Genomic DNA, 21,927 nt, shown 5'->3' with positions numbered 1-21,927 from the left:
GGAATCACCTACGCTGACCTGAGGGGGGCCGATCCGGGAGCCGAGGTCCTGACGGCGGCATACAATGCGTGCCGTCGGGTGGAGTTGATTCCCTCCCTGTGGAAGGAGTCAAATACCATCTTGATTTACAAGAAAGGTGAGAGGGATGACCTCAGCAACTGGCGTCCCATCGCCATGGGTGACGTAATCCCCAAGCTCTTCGCGGCCGTGATGGCCGACCGCCTTACCCGCTGGGCCGTCCAAAATCGACGGCTCTCCCCGGCACAAAAGGGCTTTCTGCCGTATGAGGGGTGCCTTGAGCACAACTTCGTGCTGCGGGAGGCCCTTATCGACGCAAAGCGACGGCGGAGGGAGTTGGTGGTTGCGTGGCTGGACCTTTCCAATGCTTTTGGTTCGGTCCCCCACGCCGCCATCCTAAACGCGCTGGCCGGTGCCGGTGCCCCCCACGCGATCGTCAACCTCGTCCGGTGTCTATACACCGATTGCACGACGAGGGTCCGTACGGCCGAAGGATTCACTGATAGGATCCCCATGCAGTCGGGAGTAAGACAGGGCTGCCCCTTGAGCCCTATACTCTTTAACCTGGCAATCGAACCCGTGGTTCGACAAGCCGCGGAGTCGAGGGCCGGGTATGAGATGGCGGGCTTTAAGGTAGCAGCCCTAGCTTACGCGGATGATATCGCATTGATCGCGACGTCCCCCGAGGGCATGAGAGGGCTACTGGGAGCAGCAGAGGCCACGGCGCGGAGTCTGGGCCTCGCGTTCAATCCGGGGAAGTGCGCGACGCTACACGTCCTTGGAAGCGGCGCGGTGGCCCGGACCGAGTTTGGCCTCAACGAGGGACTCGTTCCAGCGCTCGGAGACGGAGACGCCTATGAGCACCTGGGCATTCCCACCGGGGTTCGGATCGACCAGACGCCCTACTCCACGATCCGGGATGTGCTGAGGGACCTGGGGGCGGTGGATCGCTCCCTGCTAGCTCCGTGGCAGAAGGTGGAAACCTTAAGATCGGTTATAATTCCACGGGTGGATTTCCTGCTACGGGGCGCCAGCGTGAGGAAGTCGGCACTGGCGGAGGTAGACAAGGCTGATAGGCGCGTGGTCAAGGGATGGCTCAATTTGCCACAGCGGGCCAGTGCGGAGGTAGTTTACATCCCCCCTTCATGGGGAGGATGCGGACTCCTCCCGCTGGCTGACCTGGCTGATGTGACGACCGTGGCCCATGCGTTCAGGCTTCTGAACGCACGGGACCCGGTCGTTGCATCACTGGCAAGGGCATCCCTTGATACAGCGGCGCGGGACAAGCTGCGTCGGCCTCCGACAGAGGGGGACCTCGCGGAGTACCTGTCAGGTCGTCTGACCGGGGACTTCGCGTGGCCAACCAGCGGATGTGCCTCATTCTGGTCGCGGGTGCGGTCCGCCGCGCTCAGGTCTGCGGCGCGTTTCGGTTTTCGGTGGAAGTGGGACGATGGTCGGGCCGAGCTCTCGGTGGAGATCGCCTCGCGGGGCGAACCGGTCGTGGTGTCACCAGGGGCGAAGGCGGAGATAATCCGCCGGATGAGGGCGGCAGTGGCTGAGCACTACAGAATGACACTGGTCCGGAAACCTGACCAGGGGAAGGTTTTCGGCGTGACCTCCCGCCATGCGGTGAGCAATCACTTCATGCGTGGGGGGTCATTTACTCGCTTCGCCGACTGGCGCTTTATCCATCGCGCGCGCCTTGATGTCCTCCCACTCAATGGAGCAATCCGTTGGGGGGAGGGCGATAAACGATGTCGGCGATGCGGGTTTAAGCTCGAGAGCCTTCCTCACGTGCTCGGGCACTGCGGCGTTCACTCGGCGGCTCGCCAGCTCCGACACCACGGCTTGGTTCGCAGGCTTGCGAGGGCGACCCGTCTTCCGGGCGACCTCCGGGTTGACCGACGTGTCCCGGGTGTCCCCGACGAACTGGCGGCCTTGCGTCCCGACATAGTCGTGACGCACGAGCCGTCACGGACCGTCCACCTGGTCGATGTGGCCGTGCCATTTGAAAACACCTTCATGGCCTTCGAAGATGCCAAGGCGGAGAAACTGCGAAAATACGCGCCTATAGCGTGTGCTCTCCGCCGGCGCGGCTACACCGTCCACGTGGGCGCGTTCATCGTCGGGGCCCTGGGCGCCTGGCACCCGGACAACGAGTCCCTCCTGAAAACGCTGCGCGTCTCACGGTTCTACGCGAGGACCATGAGACGGCTCATGGTATCAGAGACCATAGCCTGGTCCAGGGACATTTACGTGGAACACGTCTCTGGGATCCGGCAGTACCCCGCTCCGACCGCGGCGCCCGAAGCTGACGAGAACGCGGTGGCGTCAAGAGGATTGACTAGCGAGCAAGAGGACCGTGGGGGACGAGGGGCCGGAAATAATAGCACCTGCGGACTGCCCCGAGCTCAAGAGGACGAGTAGTGGGCGTCCTAGCCGGCAATCTGCAGCATGCACTTCTAGAGGCGATACTCTTCTTTCTTGTGTTGCTATTTATATTCTAGTCAAGCCACCCTATACATGGCACTCGACTTGACCATATAATACCTAATCCTAGATTACTGTATGCTATTTTACTTTATTTTACTTTGCTTTATGTTATATAACAACTCCTCGTCTGTTTATACCTCCTTTCTTTCTTTCTTTTTGCGGCCCTATACACCGTCGAATTGTTATACTCCGTTATATTTTGTTTATGTTACTGTTATCTATATTTATTTATTTCTTTTAGCTATCTAGTCACGTCAACTTATACAACGTTAAAATTCGTATGAGGATCTGATAAGGAGGAAACTAAAGTGGATTACCCTACACACATATCATATGGACGCCCAGTGCGATATTAAATGTGAAAGTACTATGACGACAAGGGCGCAGGGGGACTGTCCCTGCGCACTTTGAAATTATAATAATTAGCCATGAAACCTGTAAAAACATATGTATACTCTGTACCTGATCCCCGGGGCTTCGCCCCGGGGAAACATTTATTGAAATAAAACTGCTTTTATCTGTTCTTATCAGCTTAATATCTGATACACTCCCCATCGGGGAGTCCAGAATATTAATCTGATTTTTGGAAATTGACGGAGCAGTTGGAGCTTGCTCCACCTCTGTCGCGAGTCAGCCTGACATTGCAGTGCCGCCAGGATTGGCTCAATAACTACACGAAAAATCAGATTTTAAGTATTTTATTTATTTATTTATTAATCTTTTAACTTTTGACTTTTGACTTTTAACTTTTAACTTTTAACTTTTAAAACTTTTATTCTGACTTCCTATATACACTTTGACTCTTCCTTTTGCTCTCTCTCTGTTTTTCGTTTTATTTTCTAAGTTTTAGGCATGGCCGAAGGATCCGGATGCGTCGCCCGAGGAAACGAGGTAATCGTTAAGTTCCCGTTCCCGGACCATTTCAACTGTCCCTACTGCCATCGAGGGACTACGGCGCTGCAAAGAGGAGCGGCGGTGTACCGGCGGCACGAGGATTTAGGTAAACACCTTAAACTTCACCATTCTGGTATTACGCGTAGGTTTGTATGCGGTGATTGCGGCTTCACCGACAACAGTGCTTATGCACTGAAGAAGGTGAAGCAGCATCACGCTGCAAGCCACGCGAATGGTGCACCGAATCCTCCTGCCGCTGGTGCACCATCGGCCGCCCCGGGCGACGCATCTGCATCCCCGGCCAGCGGACCCGCGGGGGGGACGGGCTCCCTCCGCGAGGGCGCGAGAAGCGAGGCCCCGCGATCCGCCGAAACGGATCGATCGACCACGCGAGGAGGCGAGCCGCCATGCGCGAGAAGAAACGTGCCAGCGGTGGCGGCGTCGACCTCCCGCGGTAAGTCAAAGTCCTCCGCCCCCACAACGACGACGGCGAGGACAACGACAGGGCGGAGGACAACGGCGGCGACGGTGGCGGGAAAGAAGCCCGCCACCGCCACACTGAAGAACTTTGTTACCGTCGCCGCCAGACGCAGCGGGTCGCAGCCCGAGCCCGCAACGGCTGCACCGAGGGGGTGCAGCAGAAGGGTGACTCCGACCACCACCTTCGCGGAGGTCACCCGGGGGCCACCGGCCGCCACCACCGGGGTAACGACGACAGCCACGGCGAGGGAGACGAAGAGGACAACGCCCAAGACGCCCTTGCCGGCCGGACCGACGACAGTGGGGGGGACCACCACCACCCAGCCGCCCCCCCCGCCGGACAACTAACCCAGACCAACTCCGGCAATCTGTCGTCGGCCGGTAGGATTGCCCCGGTGGTCGTAACATCCACGGCGGCCACGACGACGACGACGACGACGATTACGACGACCACAACGACGACCTCGGTGGTGCGGGGGTCAATACCCGCACCGGTCGTGACACCACCGCCCACCCGGGGCCCAACTCCATCGCCGAGGGGGACAGCCGGCGGCAATTCCACCTCGCCGCCGGCACTCGCGCCCAGGACGAGGGCGCGAGCCAGGAGAGCCGCCACCGAGCCCCCCCAGCAGACCCCGGGTGCATTACGGCGCAGTAGGAGGATCCGCGGCACCCCCCAGGCGGTGGTACCAGTCGCGGCCGGGAGAAGGACGCCGCCGACGACATCTCCGGCGGCACTAGGATGCCCCACCCCAAGGAGAGGAAGAAGCGCCCGGGCCGTGTCCCTCCCGCCCGGGAGGGGGACGAAAGGGGGCAACACCACCGCCCCCACATCCCCAGGGGTGGGGACGACAAGAAGAGGGAGAAGGAGGAGACTCCCGGCCATCGAGGAGTCGTCGTCGGGAGAGGACGAAGAGGCGGAAGCGACAGCGGCTTCGTCGTCGTCGTCGCCGAGGGTAGATTGGACAGTGGCGGCCCCCAGAAGAGGATGGAGGAGGGCTGGGCTGCAGACCCCCGTGCCGGGGGGTCAGGGAGCCACGGAGAGAAGAATAACGCCCCCCGGCGGCGCAGAAATGGTCGGTCCCTCCGTGGAGGCGGAACGGGGCCGAAATACGGACCAGGGCCCAAATAGTAGTAAGGGTAGCAATATCAATTTTAACAGCAGGACTAATGATAAGAGCAGTAAGAAAAGGTACTGTGACAGGGCCACGAGCCCCATCAATTTTAATTTTATCTCGAATGGCAATTTTATCCGGGACGACCAGCAAGAGATGCGAAATTACGTTACAATCGACGCGAGCCGGGGCAGTCCGACTAATGCCCCCGGGTCAAACCGGGGCTCTGTTTGTAGAAGGACCGCGGCCCCGAGTGGTGCAACCCCTGCGGTCAGTAGAGGGAACGCCGCCGTGGACCGGAGGCAGACGGCGACGAGGGGGAGAGGGAGTGGTGTCGACCCAGGAACGTGCACACGGAGTGACCCGATGGTGACCGGAGGTAAGCGGACGCAGCGAGCGTGTGGGGGGCTCAGACATGGGCCGGGGCGGAATCCCGAAGCAATCGTGGAGCGTCCAGGGAGAGGGCGCGGACCCACCCGGGGCGAGCGGACGCCAATGGCTGCCCCCCGCCGACGCGGCGGCGCCGAGGAAGCGTCCGAAAGGGCGCGAATCGTCGCGGCTGCGGAGGCGGCGGAGACAGCGGAGGGCTTAGAGGCCCTTGCCGCCCTTGTGGCGGACTTCTTTGGTTCGAGGCGTTCCGCTCGCGGAAGGGGGGGTGCCGCAAGAGCCACTGGGGGGGGAGGAGGAAGGCCGGATGCGGCGGAGAGTTTGGGGGTGCGTCCCCGAGGGGATGCCAGTTGCAACGGAGCGACCGGGGCTCCTTCTACACGGACGGAACACGTCCGGGAAGCCACGCGAATACAGCGTCTGTTCCGAACGAACCGCAAGCGAGCAGTGCAGGAGGTGCTGGCCGAGCAATCTCCGCACTGCCAAGTGCCCAAGGACATTGTCCAAGGGCACTTTAGTTCTATATATGCGGCTCGGGACCGTTCGGAGCACTTCCCGGCGCTCCACCACGACCAGCCGGATGAAGGCACCAATGAGGCACTGGAGAGGCCCTTCGGGTCGGCCGAGGTGTTCAACCGCCTCCGGAGGATGAAAAAATCATCCCCCGGACCGGATGGAATCACCTACGCCGACCTGAGGGGGGCCGATCCGGGAGCCGAGGTCCTGACGGCGGCATACAATGCGTGCCGTCGGATGGAGTTGATTCCCTCCCTGTGGAAGGAGTCTAATACCATCTTGATTTACAAGAAAGGTGAGAGGGATGACCTCAGCAACTGGCGTCCCATCGCCATGGGTGACGTAATCCCCAAGCTCTTCGCGGCCGTGATGGCTGACCGCCTTACCCGCTGGGCCGTCCAAAATCGACGGCTCTCCCCGGCACAAAAGGGCTTTCTGCCGTATGAGGGGTGCCTTGAGCACAACTTCGTGCTGCGGGAGGCCCTTACCGACGCGAAGCGACGGCGGAGGGAGTTGGTGGTGGCGTGGCTGGACCTTTCCAATGCTTTTGGATCGGTCCCCCACGCCGCCATCTTAAACGCACTGGCCGGTGCCGGTGCCCCCCACGCGATCGTCAACCTCGTCCGGTGTCTATACACCGATTGCACGACGAGGGTCCGTACTGCCGAAGGATTCACTGATAGGATCCCCATGCAGTCGGGAGTAAGACAGGGCTGCCCCTTGAGTCCTATACTCTTTAACCTGGCAATCGAACCCGTGGTTCGTCAAGCCGCGGAGTCGAGGGCCGGGTACGAGATGGCGGGCTTTAAGGTAGCAGCCCTGGCTTACGCGGATGATATCGCATTGATCGCGACGTCCCCCGAGGGCATGAGAGGGCTACTGGTTGCAGCAGAGGCCACGGCGCGGAGTCTGGGCCTCGCGTTCAATCCGGGGAAGTGCGCGACGCTGCACGTCCTTGGAAGCGGCGCGGTGGCCCGGACCGAGTTTGGCCTCAACGAGGGACCCGTTCCAGCGCTCGGAGACGGAGACGCCTATGAGCACCTGGGCATTCCCACCGGGGTTCGGATCGACCAGACGCCCTACTCCACGATCCGGGATGTGCTGAGGGACCTGGGAGCGGTGGACCGCTCCCTGCTAGCTCCGTGGCAGAAGGTGGAAACCCTAAGATCGGTTATAATTCCACGGGTGGATTTCCTGCTACGGGGCGCCAGCGTGAGGAAGTCGGCACTGGCGGAGGTAGACAAGGCTGTCAGGCGCGTGGTCAAGGGATGGCTCAATTTGCCACAGCGGGCCAGTGCGGAGGTAGTTTACATCCCCCCGTCGTGGGGAGGATGCGGACTCCTCCCCCTGGCCGACCTGGCTGATGTGACGACCGTGGCCCATGCGTTCAGGCTTCTGAACGCACGGGACCCGGTCGTTGCATCACTGGCAAGGGCATCCCTTGATACAGCGGCGCGGGACAAGCTGCGTCGGCCTCCGACAGAGGGGGACCTCGCGGAGTACCTGTCGGGTCGTTTGACCGGGGACTTCGCGTGGCCAACCATCGGATGTGCCTCATTCTGGTCGCGGGTGCGGTCCGCCGCGCTCAGGTCGGCGGCGCGTTTCGGTTTTCGGTGGAGGTGGGACGATGGTCGGGCCGAGCTCTCGGTGGAGATCGCCTCGCGGGGCGAACCGGTCGTGGTGTCACCAGGAGCGAAGGCGGAGATAATCCGCCGGATGAGGGCGGCAGTGGCTGAGCACTACAAAATGACACTGGTCCGGAAACCTGACCAGGGGAAGGTTTTCGGCGTGACCTCCCGCCATGCGGTGAGTAATCACTTCATGCGTGGGGGGTCATTTACTCGCTTCGCCGACTGGCGCTTTATCCATCGCGCGCGCCTTGATGTCCTCCCACTCAATGGAGCAATCCGTTGGGGGGAGGGCGATAAACGATGTCGGCGATGCGGGTTTAAGCTCGAGAGCCTTCCTCACGTGCTCGGGCACTGCGGCGTTCACTCGGCGGCTCGCCAGCTCCGGCACCACGGCTTGGTCCGCAGGCTCGCGAGGGCGACCCGTCTTCCGGGCGACCTCCGGGTTGACCGACGTGTCCCGGGTGACCCCGACGAACTGGCGGCCTTGCGTCCTGACATAGTCGTGACGCACGAGCCGTCACGGACCGTCCACCTGGTCGATGTGGCCGTGCCATTCGAAAACACCTTCATGGCCTTCGAAGACGCCAAGGCGGAGAAATTGCGAAAATACGCGCCTATAGCGTGTGCTCTCCGCCGGCGCGGCTACACCGTCCATGTGGACGCGTTCATCGTCGGGGCCCTGGGCGCCTGGCACCCGGACAACGAGTCCCTCCTGAAAACGCTGCGCGTCTCACGGTTCTACGCGAGGACCATGAGACGGCTCATGGTATCAGAGACCATAGCCTGGTCCAGGGACATTTACGTGGAACACGTCTCTGGGATCCGGCAGTACCCCGCTCCGACCGCGGCGCCCGAAGCTGACGAGAACGCGGTGGCGTCAAGAAGATTGACTAGCGTGCAAGAGGACCGTGGGGGTCAAGGGGCCGGATATAATAGCACCAGCGGACTGCCCCGAGCTCGAGAAGACGAGTAGTGGGCGTTCCATCTGGCCACTAGCAGCACAAAGTGTTTTATATACTACGCTCTTCTATTTTTCTTTTACCTTTTTGATCTAATTTTATCCTACCGGGATGCTAGTCCGGATTCGATCTCGTTATTTTTTTTATTCTAGTCCATTTTATGCTATTTCATTCTATATTTATACTTCTTTCTTTTCTCTTCTTTTCTTTGTTCTGCTCACTGATACTTCTTTTCGTTCCTTTTGCGGCCCTATACACCGTCAAATTGCTGTACTCTTTTATATTGTTATTTCTGTTCCTTGTTGTTACTTATTTATTTATTTATTTATTTATTTATTTATTTATCTGTTATTTATGTGAATACATACGGTTAAAATCCATATGATGACCTGACAAGGAAGGAGCCAAAATGGACTACCACTTGCACATACCAGTTGGACGCCCAGTGCGAAAATTAAACGCGAAAGTGTTACGACGATAAGGGCGCAGGGGGACTGTCCCTGCGCCCTTTAAAATTATAATAATTATGTCATATAATGTTATATACATGTATACTCTGTACCTGATCCCCGGGGCTTCGCCCCGGGGAAACATTTATTGAAATAAAACTGCTTTTATCTGTTCTTATCAGCTTAATATCTGATACACTCCCCATCGGGGAGTCAGAATATTAATCTGATTTTTGGAAATTGACGGAGCAGTTGGAGCTTGCTCCACCTCTGTCGCGAGTCAGCCTGGCATTGCAGTGCCGCCAGGATTGGCTCAATAACTACACAAAAATCAGATTTTAAGTATTTTATTTATTTATCTTTTAACTCTTGACTTTTAACTTTTAACTTTTAACTTTTAACTTTTAACTTTTAACTTTTAACTTCTAACTTTTATATACACTTTGACTCTTCCTTTTGCTCTCTCTCTGTTCTTCGTTTTATTTTCTAAGTTTCAGGCATGGCCGAAGGATCCGGATGCGTCGCCCGAGGAAACGAGGTAATCGTTAAGTTCCCGTTCCCCGACCAATTTATCTGTCCCTACTGCCATCGAGGGACTACGGCGCTGCGAAGGGGAGCGGCGGTGTACCAGCGGCACGAGGATTTAGGTAAACACCTTAAACTTCACCATTCGGGTATTACGCGTAGGTTTGTATGCGGTGATTGCGGCTTCACCGACAACAGTGCTTATGCACTGAAGAAGGTGAAGCAGCATCACGCTGCAAGCCACGCGAATGGTGCACCGAATCCTCCTGCCGCTGGTGCACCATCGGCCGCCCCGGGTGACGCATCTGCATCCCCGGCCAGCGGACCCGCGGGGGGGACGGGCTCCCTCCGCGAGGGCGCGAGAAGCGAGGCCCCGCGATCCGCCGAAACGGATCGATCGACCACGCGAGGAGGCGAGCCGCCATGCGCGAGAAGAAACGTGCCAGCGGTGGCGGCGTCGACCTCCCGCGGTAAGTCAAAGTCCTCCGCCCCCACAACGACGACGGCGAGGACAACGACAGGGCGGAGGACAACGGCGGCGACGGTGGCGGGAAAGAAGCCCGCCACCGCCACACTGAAGAACTTTGTGACCGTCGCCGCCAGACGCAGCGGGTCGCAGCCCGAGCCCGCAACGGCTGCACCGAGGGGGTGCAGCAGAAGGGTGACTCCGACCACCACCTTCGCGGAGGTCACCCGGGGGCCACCGGCCGCCACCACCGGGGTAACGACGACAGCCACGGCGAGGGAAACGAAGAGGACAACGCCCAAGACGCCCTCGCCGGCCGGACCGACGACAGTGGGGGGGACCACCACCACCCAGCCGCCCCCCCCCCCCCGCCGGAAAACTAACCCAGACCAACTCCGGCAATCTGTCGTCGGCCGGTAGGATTGCCCCGGTGGTCGTAACATCCACGGCGGCCACGACGACGACGACGACGACGATCACGACGACCACGACGACGACCTCGGTGGTGCGGGGGTCAATACCCGCACCGGTCGTGACACCACCGCCTACCCGGGGTCCAACTCCATCGCCGAGGGGGACAGCCGGCGGCAATTCCACCTCGCCGCCGGCACTTGCGCCCAGGACGAGGGCGCGAGCCAGGAGAGCCGCCACCGAGCCCCCCCAGCAGACCCCGGGCACACCACGACGAAGCAGGAGGATTCGCGGCACTCCCCAGGCGGTGGTACCAGTCGCGGCCGGGAGAAGGACGCCGCCGACGACATCTCCGGCGGCACTAGGATGCCCCACCCCAAGGAGAGGAAGAAGCGCCCGGGCCGTGTCCCTTCCGCCCGGGAGGGGGACGAAGGGGGGCAACACCGCCGCCCCCGTATCCCCAGGGGTGGGGACGACGAGAAGAGGGAGAAGGAGGAGACTCCCGGCCATCGAGGAGTCGTCGTCGGAAGAAGATGCAACGACAGCGGCCCCGTCGTCGTCGCCGCCGAATGAAGACTGGACAGTGGCGGCCCCCAGAAAAGCAAGGAAGAGGGCCGGGCTGCAGACCCCCGTGCCGGGGGAACAGGAGGCAACGGAGGAAGGAGTGAAGGAGATGCCCCCCGGCAGCGCAGGAATGGTCGGTCCCTCCGTGGAGGCGGAACGGGGCCGAAATACGGACCAGGGCCCAAATAGTAGTAAGGGTAGCAATAATAATTTTAACAGCAGGACTAGTGATAAGAGCAGTAAGAAAAGGTACTGTGACAGGGCCACGAGCCCCATCAATTTTAATTTTATTTCGAATGACAATTTTATTCGGGACGACCAGCAAGGGATGCGAAATTATGTTACAATCGACGCGAGCCGGGGCAGTCCGACTAATGCCCCCGGGTCAAACCGGGGCTCTGTTTGTAGAAGGACCGCGGCCCCGAGTGGTGCAACCCCTGCGGTCAGTAGAGGGAACGCCGCCGTGGACCGGAGGCAGACGGCGACGAGGGGGAGAGGGAGTGGTGTCGACCCAGGAACGTGCGCACGGAGTGACCCGACGGTGACCGGAGGTAAGCGGACGCAGCGGACGTGTGGGGGGCTCAGACATGGGCCGGAGCGGAATCCCGATGCAATCGTGGAGCGTCCAGGGAGAGGGCGCGGACCCACCCGGAGCGAGCGGACGCCAATGGCTGCCCCCCGCCGACGCGGCGGCGCCGAGGAAGCGTCCGAAAGGGCGCGAATCGTCGCGGCTGCAGAGGCGGTGGTGACAGCGGAGGGCTTAGAGGCCCTTGCCGCCCTTGTGGCGGACTTCTTTGGTTCGAGGCGTTCCGCTCGTGGAAGGGGGGGTGCCGCAAGGGCCACTGGGGGGGGGAGGAGGAAGGCCGGATGCGGCGGAGAGTTTGAGGGTGCGTCCCCGAGGGGATGCCAGTTGCAACGGAGCGACCGGGGCTCCTTCCACACGGACGGAACACGTCCGGGAAGCCACGCGAATACAGCGTCTGTTCCGAACGAACCGCAAGCGGGCAGTGCAGGAGGTGCTAGCCGAGCAATCTCCGCACTGCCAAGTGCCCAAGGACATTGTCCAAGGGCACTTTAGTTCTATATATGCGGCTCGGGACCGTTCGGAACACTTCCCGGCGCTCCACCACGATCAGCCGGATGAAGGAACCAATGAGGCACTGGAGAGGCCCTTCGGGTCGGCCGAGGTGTTCAACCGCCTCCGGAGGATGAAAAAATCATCCCCCGGACCGGATGGAATCACCTACGCTGACCTGAGGGGGGCCGATCCGGGAGCCGAGGTCCTGACGGCGGCATACAATGCGTGCCGTCGGGTGGAGTTGATTCCCTCCCTGTGGAAGGAGTCAAATACCATCTTGATTTACAAGAAAGGTGAGAGGGATGACCTCAGCAACTGGCGTCCCATCGCCATGGGTGACGTAATCCCCAAGCTCTTCGCGGCCGTGATGGCCGACCGCCTTACCCGCTGGGCCGTCCAAAATCGACGGCTCTCCCCGGCACAAAAGGGCTTTCTGCCGTACGAGGGGTGCCTTGAGCACAACTTCGTGCTGCGGGAGGCCCTTATCGACGCGAAGCGACGGCGGAGGGAGTTGGTGGTTGCGTGGCTGGACCTTTCCAATGCTTTTGGTTCGGTCCCCCACGCCGCCATCCTAAACGCGCTGGCCGGTGCCGGTGCCCCCCACGCGATCGTCAACCTCGTCCGGTGTCTATACACCGATTGCACGACGAGGGTCCGTACGGCCGAAGGATTCACTGATAGGATCCCCATGCAGTCGGGAGTAAGACAGGGCTGCCCCTTGAGCCCTATACTCTTTAACCTGGCAATCGAACCCGTGGTTCGACAAGCCGCGGAGTCGAGGGCCGGGTATGAGATGGCGGGCTTTAAGGTAGCAGCCCTAGCTTACGCGGATGATATCGCATTGATCGCGACGTCCCCCGAGGGCATGAGAGGGCTACTGGGAGCAGCAGAGGCCACGGCGCGGAGTCTGGGCCTCGCGTTCAATCCGGGGAAGTGCGCGACGCTACACGTCCTTGGAAGCGGCGCGGTGGCCCGGACCGAGTTTGGCCTCAACGAGGGACTCGTTCCAGCGCTCGGAGACGGAGACGCCTATGAGCACCTGGGCATTCCCACCGGGGTTCGGATCGACCAGACGCCCTACTCCACGATCCGGGATGTGCTGAGGGACCTGGGGGCGGTGGATCGCTCCCTGCTAGCTCCGTGGCAGAAGGTGGAAACCTTAAGATCGGTTATAATTCCACGGGTGGACTTCCTGCTACGGGGCGCCAGCGTGAGGAAGTCGGCACTGGCGGAGGTAGACAAGGCTGTTAGGCGCGTGGTCAAGGGATGGCTCAATTTGCCACAGCGGGCCAGTGCGGAGGTAGTTTACATCCCCCCTTCATGGGGAGGATGCGGACTCCTCCCGCTGGCTGACCTGGCTGATGTGACGACCGTGGCCCATGCGTTCAGGCTTCTGAACGCACGGGACCCGGTCGTTGCATCACTGGCAAGGGCATCCCTTGATACAGCGGCGCGGGACAAGCTGCGTCGGCCTCCGACAGAGGGGGACCTCGCGGAGTACCTGTCAGGTCGTTTGACCGGGGACTTCGCGTGGCCAACCAGCGGATGTGCCTCATTCTGGTCGCGGGTGCGGTCCGCCGCGCTCAGGTCTGCGGCGCGTTTCGGTTTTCGGTGGAAGTGGGACGATGGTCGGGCCGAGCTCTCGGTGGAGATCGCCTCGCGGGGCGAACCGGTCGTGGTGTCACCAGGGGCGAAGGCGGAGATAATCCGCCGGATGAGGGCGGCAGTGGCTGAGCACTACAGAATGACACTGGTCCGGAAACCTGACCAGGGGAAGGTTTTCGGCGTGACCTCCCGCCATGCGGTGAGCAATCACTTCATGCGTGGGGGGTCATTTACTCGCTTCGCCGACTGGCGCTTTATCCATCGCGCGCGCCTGGATGTCCTCCCACTCAATGGAGCAATCCGTTGGGGGGAGGGCGATAAACGATGTCGGCGATGCGGGTTTAAGCTCGAGAGCCTTCCTCACGTGCTCGGGCACTGCGGCGTTCACTCGGCGGCTCGCCAGCTCCGACACCACGGCTTGGTTCGCAGGCTTGCGAGGGCGACCCGTCTTCCGGGCGACCTCCGGGTTGACCGACGTGTCCCGGGTGTCCCCGACGAACTGGCGGCCTTGCGTCCCGACATAGTCGTGACGCACGAGCCGTCACGGACCGTCCACCTGGTCGATGTGGCCGTGCCATTTGAAAACACCTTCATGGCCTTCGAAGATGCCAAGGCGGAGAAACTGCGAAAATACGCGCCTATAGCGTGTGCTCTCCGCCGGCGCGGCTACACCGTCCACGTGGGCGCGTTCATCGTCGGGGCCCTGGGCGCCTGGCACCCGGACAACGAGTCCCTCCTGAAAACGCTGCGCGTCTCACGGTTCTACGCGAGGACCATGAGACGGCTCATGGTATCAGAGACCATAGCCTGGTCCAGGGACATTTACGTGGAACACGTCTCTGGGATCCGGCAGTACCCCGCTCCGACCGCGGCGCCCGAAGCTGACGAGAACGCGGTGGCGTCAAGAGGATTGACTAGCGAGCAAGAGGACCGTGGGGGACGAGGGGCCGGAAATAATAGCACCAGCGGACTGCCCCGAGCTCGAGAGGACGAGTAGTGGGCGTCCTAGCCGGCAATCTGCAGCATGCACTTCTAGAGGCGATACTCTTCTTTCTTGTGTTGCTATTTATATTCTAGTCAAGCCACCCTATACATGGCACTCGACTTGACCATATAATACCTAATCCTAGATTACTGTATGCTATTTTACTTTATTTTACTTTGCTTTATGTTATATAACAACTCCTCGTCTGTTTATACCTCCTTTCTTTCTTTCTTTTTGCGGCCCTATACACCGTCGAATTGTTATACTCCGTTATATTTTGTTTATGTTACTGTTATCTATATTTATTTATTTCTTTTAGCTATCTAGTCACGTCAACTTATACAACGTTAAAATTCGTATGAGGATCTGATAAGGAGGAAACTAAAGTGGATTACCCTACACACATATCATATGGACGCCCAGTGCGATATTAAATGTGAAAGTACTATGACGACAAGGGCGCAGGGGGACTGTCCCTGCGCACTTTGAAATTATAATAATTAGCCATGCAACCTGCAAAAACATATGTATACTCTGTACCTGATCCCCGGGGCTTCGCCCCGGGGAAACATTTATTGAAATAAAACTGCTTTTATCTGTTCTTATCAGCTTAATATCTGATACACTCCCCATCGGGGAGTCAGAATATTAATCTGATTTTTGGAAATTGACGGAGCAGTTGGAGCTTGCTCCACCTCTGTCGCGAGTCAGCCTGGCATTGCAGTGCCGCCAGGATTGGCTCAATAACTACACAAAAATCAGATTTTAAGTATTTTATTTATTTATCTTTTAACTCTTGACTTTTAACTTTTAACTTTTAACTTTTAACTTTTAACTTTTAACTTTTAACTTCTAACTTTTATATACACTTTGACTCTTCCTTTTGCTCTCTCTCTGTTCTTCGTTTTATTTTCTAAGTTTCAGGCATGGCCGAAGGATCCGGATGCGTCGCCCGAGGAAACGAGGTAATCGTTAAGTTCCCGTTCCCCGACCAATTTATCTGTCCCTACTGCCATCGAGGGACTACGGCGCTGCGAAGGGGAGCGGCGGTGTACCAGCGGCACGAGGATTTAGGTAAACACCTTAAACTTCACCATTCGGGTATTACGCGTAGGTTTGTATGCGGTGATTGCGGCTTCACCGACAACAGTGCTTATGCACTGAAGAAGGTGAAGCAGCATCACGCTGCAAGCCACGCGAATGGTGCACCGAATCCTCCTACCGCTGGTGCACCATCGGCCGCCCCGGGCGACGCATCTGCATCCCCGGCAAGCGGACCCGCGGGGGGGACGGGCTCCCTCCGCGAGGGCGCGAGAAGCGAGGCCCCGCGATCCGCCGAAACGGATCGATCGACCACGCGAGGAGGCGAGCCGCCATGCGCGAGAAGAAACGTGCCAGCGGTGGCGGCGTCGACCTCCCGCGGTAAGTCAAAGTCCTCCGCCCCCACAACGACGACGGCGAGGACAACGACAGGGCGGAGGACAACGGCGGCGACGGTGGCGGGAAAGAAGACCGCCACCGCCACACTGAAGAACTTTGTTACCGTCGCCGCCAGACGCAGCGGGTCGCAGCCCGAGCCCGCAACGGCTGCACCGAGGGGGTGCAGCAGAAGGGTGACTCCGACCACCACCTTCGCGGAGGTCACCCGGGGGCCACCGGCCGCCACCACCGGGGTAACGACGACAGCCACGGCGAGGGAAACGAAGAGGACAACGCCCAAGACGCCCTCGCCGGCCGGACCGACGACAGTAGGGGGGACCACCACCACCCAGCCGCCCCCCCCCCCCGCCGGACAACTAACCCAGACCAACTCCGGCAATCTGTCGTCGGCCGGTAGGATTGCCCCGGTGGTCGTAACATCCACGGCGGCCACGACGACGACGACGACGACGATCACGACGACCACGACGACGACCTCGGTGGTGCGGGGGTCAATACCCGCACCTGTCGTGACACCACCACCCACCCGGGGCCCAACTCCATCACCGAGGGGGACAGCCGGCGGCAATTCCACCTCGCCGCCGGCACTCGCGCCCAGGACGAGGGCGCGAGCCAGGAGAGCCGCCACCGAGCCCCCCCAGCAGACCCCGGGTACATTACGGCGCAGTAGGAGGATCCGCGGCACCCCCCAGGCGGTGGAACCAGTCGCGGCCGGGAGGAGGACGCCGCCGACGACTTCTCCGGCGGCGCTAGGATGCCCCACCCCAAGGAGAGGAAGAAGTGCCCGGGCCGTGTCCCTCCCGCCCGGGAGGGGAACGAAAGGGGGCAACACCACCGCCCCCACATCCCCAGGGGTGGGGACGACAAGAAGAGGGAGAAGGAGGAGACTCCCGGCCATCGAGGAGTCGTCGTCAGGAGAGGGCGAAGATGCGGAAGCGACAGCGGCTCCGTCGTCGTCGTCGCCGAGGGTAGACTGGACAGTGGCGGCCCCCAGAAGAGGAAGGAGGAGGGCTGGGCTGCAGACCCCCGTGCCGGGGGGCCAGGGAGCCACGGAGAGAAGAATAACGCCCCCCGGCAGCGCAGAAATGGTCGGTCCCTCCGTGGAGGCGGAACGGGGCCGAAATACGGACCAGGGCCCATCTAATATTAGTAATATTAATAGTAATGACAATAATAATAATGTTGATTTTAGTAGCAGGACTAAAGATTTTAGCAGGATTAAAAGGTACTGTGATAGGGCCACGAGCCCCATTAATTTTAACAGCAGCTATGACAATCCTAACCAAGACGACCAGCGATGGGATTTAAATTTTAACGCAATCGACGCGAGCCGGGGCAGTCCGACTAATGCCCCCGGGTCAAACCGGGGCTCTGTTTGTAGAAGGACCGCGGCCCCGAGTGGTGCAACCCCTGCGGTCAGTAGAGGGAACGCCGCCGTGGACCGGAGGCGGACGGCGACGAGGGGGAGAGGGAGTGGTGTCGATCCAGGAACGTGCACACGGAGTGACCCGATGGTGACCGGAGGTAAGCGGACGCAGCGAGCGTGTGGGGGGCTCAGACATGGGCCGGGGCGGAATCCCGAAGCAATCGTGGAGCGTCCAGGGAGAGGGCGCGGACCCACCCGGGGCGAGCGGACGCCAATGGCTGCCCCCCGCCGACGCGGCGGCGCCGAGGAAGCGTCCGAAAGGGCGCGAATCGTCGCGGCTGCGGAGGCGGTGGAGACAGCGGAGGGCTTAGAGGCCCTTGCCGCCCTTGTGGCGGACTTCTTTGGTTCGAGGCGTTCCGCTCGCGGAAGGGGGGGTGCCGCAAGAGCCACTGGGGGGGGAGGAGGAAGGCCGGATGCGGCGGTGAGTTTGGGGGTGCGTCCCCGAGGGGATGCCAGTTGCAACGGAGCGACCGGGGCTCCTTCTACACGGACGGAACACGTCCGGGAAGCCACGCGAATACAGCGTCTGTTCCGAACGAACCGCAAGCGAGCAGTGCAGGAGGTGCTGGCCGAGCAATCTCCGCACTGCCAAATGCCCAAGGACATTGTCCAAGGGCACTTTAGTTCTATATATGCGGCTCGGGACCGTTCGGAGCACTTCCCGGCGCTCCACCACGACCAGCCGGATGAAGGCACCAATGAGGCACTGGAGAGGCCCTTCGGGTCGGCCGAGGTGTTCAACCGCCTCCGGAGGATGAAAAAATCATCCCCCGGACCGGATGGAATCACCTACGCCGACCTGAGGGGGGCCGATCCGGGAGCCGAGGTCCTGACGGCGGCATACAATGCGTGCCGTCGGATGGAGTTGATTCCCTCCCTGTGGAAGGAGTCAAATACCATCTTGATTTACAAGAAAGGTGAGAGGGATGACCTCAGCAACTGGCGTCCCATCGCCATGGGTGACGTAATCCCCAAGCTCTTCGCGGCCGTGATGGCTGACCGCCTTACCCGCTGGGCCGTCCAAAATCGACGGCTCTCCCCGGCACAAAAGGGCTTTCTGCCGTATGAGGGGTGCCTTGAGCACAACTTCGTGCTGCGGGAGGCCCTTACCGACGCGAAGCGACGGCGGAGGGAGTTGGTGGTGGCGTGGCTGGACCTTTCCAATGCTTTTGGATCGGTCCCCCACGCCGCCATCTTAAACGCACTGGCCGGTGCCGGTGCCCCCCACGCGATCGTCAACCTCGTCCGGTGTCTATACACCGATTGCACGACGAGGGTCCGTACTGCCGAAGGATTCACTGATAGGATCCCCATGCAGTCGGGAGTAAGACAGGGCTGCCCCTTGAGTCCTATACTCTTTAACCTGGCAATCGAACCCGTGGTTCGTCAAGCCGCGGAGTCGAGGGCCGGGTACGAGATGGCGGGCTTTAAGGTAGCAGCCCTGGCTTACGCGGATGATATCGCATTGATCGCGACGTCCCCCGAGGGCATGAGAGGGCTACTGGTTGCAGCAGAGGCCACGGCGCGGAGTCTGGGCCTCGCGTTCAATCCGGGGAAGTGCGCGACGCTGCACGTCCTTGGAAGCGGCGCGGTGGCCCGGACCGAGTTTGGCCTCAACGAGGGACCCGTTCCAGCGCTCGGAGACGGAGACGCCTATGAGCACCTGGGCATTCCCACCGGGGTTCGGATCGACCAGACGCCCTACTCCACGATCCGGGATGTGCTGAGGGACCTGGGAGCGGTGGACCGCTCCCTGCTAGCTCCGTGGCAGAAGGTGGAAACCCTAAGATCGGTTATAATTCCACGGGTGGATTTCCTGCTACGGGGCGCCAGCGTGAGGAAGTCGGCACTGGCGGAGGTAGACAAGGCTGTCAGGCGCGTGGTCAAGGGATGGCTCAATTTGCCACAGCGGGCCAGTGCGGAGGTAGTTTACATCCCCCCGTCGTGGGGAGGATGCGGACTCCTCCCCCTGGCTGACCTGGCTGATGTGACGACCGTGGCCCATGCGTTCAGGCTTCTGAACGCACGGGACCCGGTCGTTGCATCACTGGTAAGGGCATCCCTTGATACAGCGGCGCGGGACAAGCTGCGTCGGCCTCCGACAGAGGGGGACCTCGCGGAGTACCTGTCGGGTCGTTTGACCGGGGACTTCGCGTGGCCAACCAGCGGATGTGCCTCATTCTGGTCGCGGGTGCGGTCCGCCGCGCTCAGGTCGGCGGCGCGTTTCGGTTTTCGGTGGAAGTGGGACGATGGTCGGGCCGAGCTCTCGGTGGAGATCGCCTCGCGGGGCGAACCGGTCGTGGTGTCACCAGGAGCGAAGGCGGAGATAATCCGCCGGATGAGGGCGGCAGTGGCTGAGCACTACAAAATGACACTGGTCCGGAAACCTGACCAGGGGAAGGTTTTCGGCGTGACCTCCCGCCATGCTGTGAGTAATCACTTCATGCGTGGGGGGTCATTTACTCGCTTCGCCGACTGGCGCTTTATCCATCGCGCGCGCCTTGATGTCCTCCCACTCAATGGAGCAATCCGTTGGGGGGAGGGCGATAAACGATGTCGGCGATGCGGGTTTAAGCTCGAGAGCCTTCCTCACGTGCTCGGGCACTGCGGCGTTCACTCGGCGGCTCGCCAGCTCCGGCACCACGGCTTGGTCCGCAGGCTCGCGAGGGCGACCCGTCTTCCGGGCGACCTCCGGGTTGACCGACGTGTCCCGGGTGTCCCCGACGAACTGGCGGCCTTGCGTCCTGACATAGTCGTGACGCACGAGCCGTCACGGACCGTCCACCTGGTCGATGTGGCCGTGCCATTCGAAAACACCTTCATGGCCTTCGAAGACGCCAAGGCGGAGAAATTGCGAAAATACGCGCCTATAGCGTGTGCTCTCCGCCGGCGCGGCTACGCCGTCCATGTGGACGCGTTCATCGTCGGGGCCCTGGGCGCCTGGCACCCGGACAACGAGTCCCTCCTGAAAACGCTGCGCGTCTCACGGTTCTACGCGAGGACTATGAGACGGCTCATGGTATCAGAGACCATAGCCTGGTCCAGGGACATTTACGTGGAACACGTCTCTGGGATCCGGCAGTACCCCGCTCCGACCGCGGCGCCCGAAGCTGACGAGAACGCGGTGGCGTCGAGAAGATTGACTAGCGTGCAAGAGGACCGTGGGGGTCAAGGGGCCGGAAATAATAGCACCAGCGGACTGCCCCGAGCTCGAGAAGACGAGTAGTGGGCGTTCCTTTTGGCCATCAGTATTATATATATTTTTCTTAAGTGCTATACTGCATATACTTAATTCTATCTCACTCGTATTCTAGTCCAAACTCGATCTCGTTCTACCTCATTCTAGTTCACTGCATGCCATTTTGTTCTACAGTTATATTTCTTTGCTCATTTATATTCCTTTTCTTTCTTTTTGCGGCCCTATACACCGTCAAATTGCTGTACTTTTCTATATTCTTGTTTCTGTTCTTGCTATTTGCTGGTATTATGATCTACTCTCCTCTTCCTTGTTGTTACTTATTTTATTACTTATTTATTTATTTATTTATTTATTTATTTAGTTGCCTGTTATTCATGTTAACATACTTATGGTCAAAATCCACATGATGACTTGACAAGGAAGGAGCCATAACGGACTACTACATACACGCATCAGTTGGACGCCCAGTGCGATAATTAAATGTGAAAGTGCTACGACGATAAGGGCGCAGGGGGACTGTCCCTGCGCCCTTTAAAATTATATTAATTTTGTCAGATGACCGATATATATGTATACTCTGTACCTGATCCCCGGGGCGAAGCCCCGGGGAAACATTTATTGAAATAAAACTGCTTTTATCTGTTCTTATCAGCTTAATATCTGATACACTCCCCATCGGGGAGTCAGAATATTAATCTGATTTTTGGAAATTGACGGAGCAGTTGGAGCTTGCTCCACCTCTGTCGCGAGTCAGCCTGGCATTGCAGTGCCGCCAGGATTGGCTCAATAACTACACGAAAATCAGATTTTAAGTATTTTATTTATTTATTTATTGATCTTTTAACTTTTGACTTTTAACTTTTAACTTTTAACTTTTAACTTTTAACTTTTAACTTTTAACTTTTAACTTTTAACTTTTAACTTTTAACTTTTATTCTGACTTTCTATATACACTTTGACTCTTACTTTTGCTCTCTCTCTGTTTTTCGTTTTATTTTCTAAGTTTTAGGCATGGCCGAAGGATCCGGATGCGTCGCCCGAGGAAACGAGGTAATCGTTAAGTTCCCGTTCCCCGACCAATTTATCTGTCCCTACTGCCATCGAGGGACTACGGCGCTGCGAAGGGGAGCGGCGGTGTACCAGCGGCACGAGGATTTAGGTAAACACCTTAAACTTCACCATTCGGGTATTACGCGTAGGTTTGTATGCGGTGATTGCGGCTTCACCGACAACAGTGCTTATGCACTGAAGAAGGTGAAGCAGCATCACGCTGCAAGCCACGCGAA

General features: G+C 59.3%; 4 pseudogenes; all 4 read left to right on the top strand.

Annotated features, from left to right (window-relative positions):
- The first annotated feature begins 3,001 nt into the window (after positions 1–3,001).
- LOC143350749 (U2 spliceosomal RNA) lies at positions 3,002–3,183 on the top strand (annotated as a pseudogene).
- Positions 3,184–9,083: 5,900 nt separating this feature from the next.
- LOC143350754 (U2 spliceosomal RNA) lies at positions 9,084–9,264 on the top strand (annotated as a pseudogene).
- Positions 9,265–15,144: 5,880 nt separating this feature from the next.
- Positions 15,145–15,325, top strand: LOC143350753 (U2 spliceosomal RNA; annotated as a pseudogene).
- A 5,927-nt stretch (positions 15,326–21,252) lies between these two features.
- LOC143350755 (U2 spliceosomal RNA) lies at positions 21,253–21,433 on the top strand (annotated as a pseudogene).
- The last annotated feature ends 494 nt before the right edge of the window (positions 21,434–21,927 follow it).

The sequence above is a fragment of the Colletes latitarsis genome, unplaced genomic scaffold (assembly GCF_051014445.1).
Source record: "Colletes latitarsis isolate SP2378_abdomen unplaced genomic scaffold, iyColLati1 scaffold0028, whole genome shotgun sequence".
Classification (NCBI taxonomy): Eukaryota; Metazoa; Arthropoda; class Insecta; order Hymenoptera; family Colletidae; genus Colletes; species Colletes latitarsis.
The sequence above is the reverse complement of the archived record's forward strand: the minus strand, read 5'-3'. Positions and strand labels throughout refer to the sequence as shown.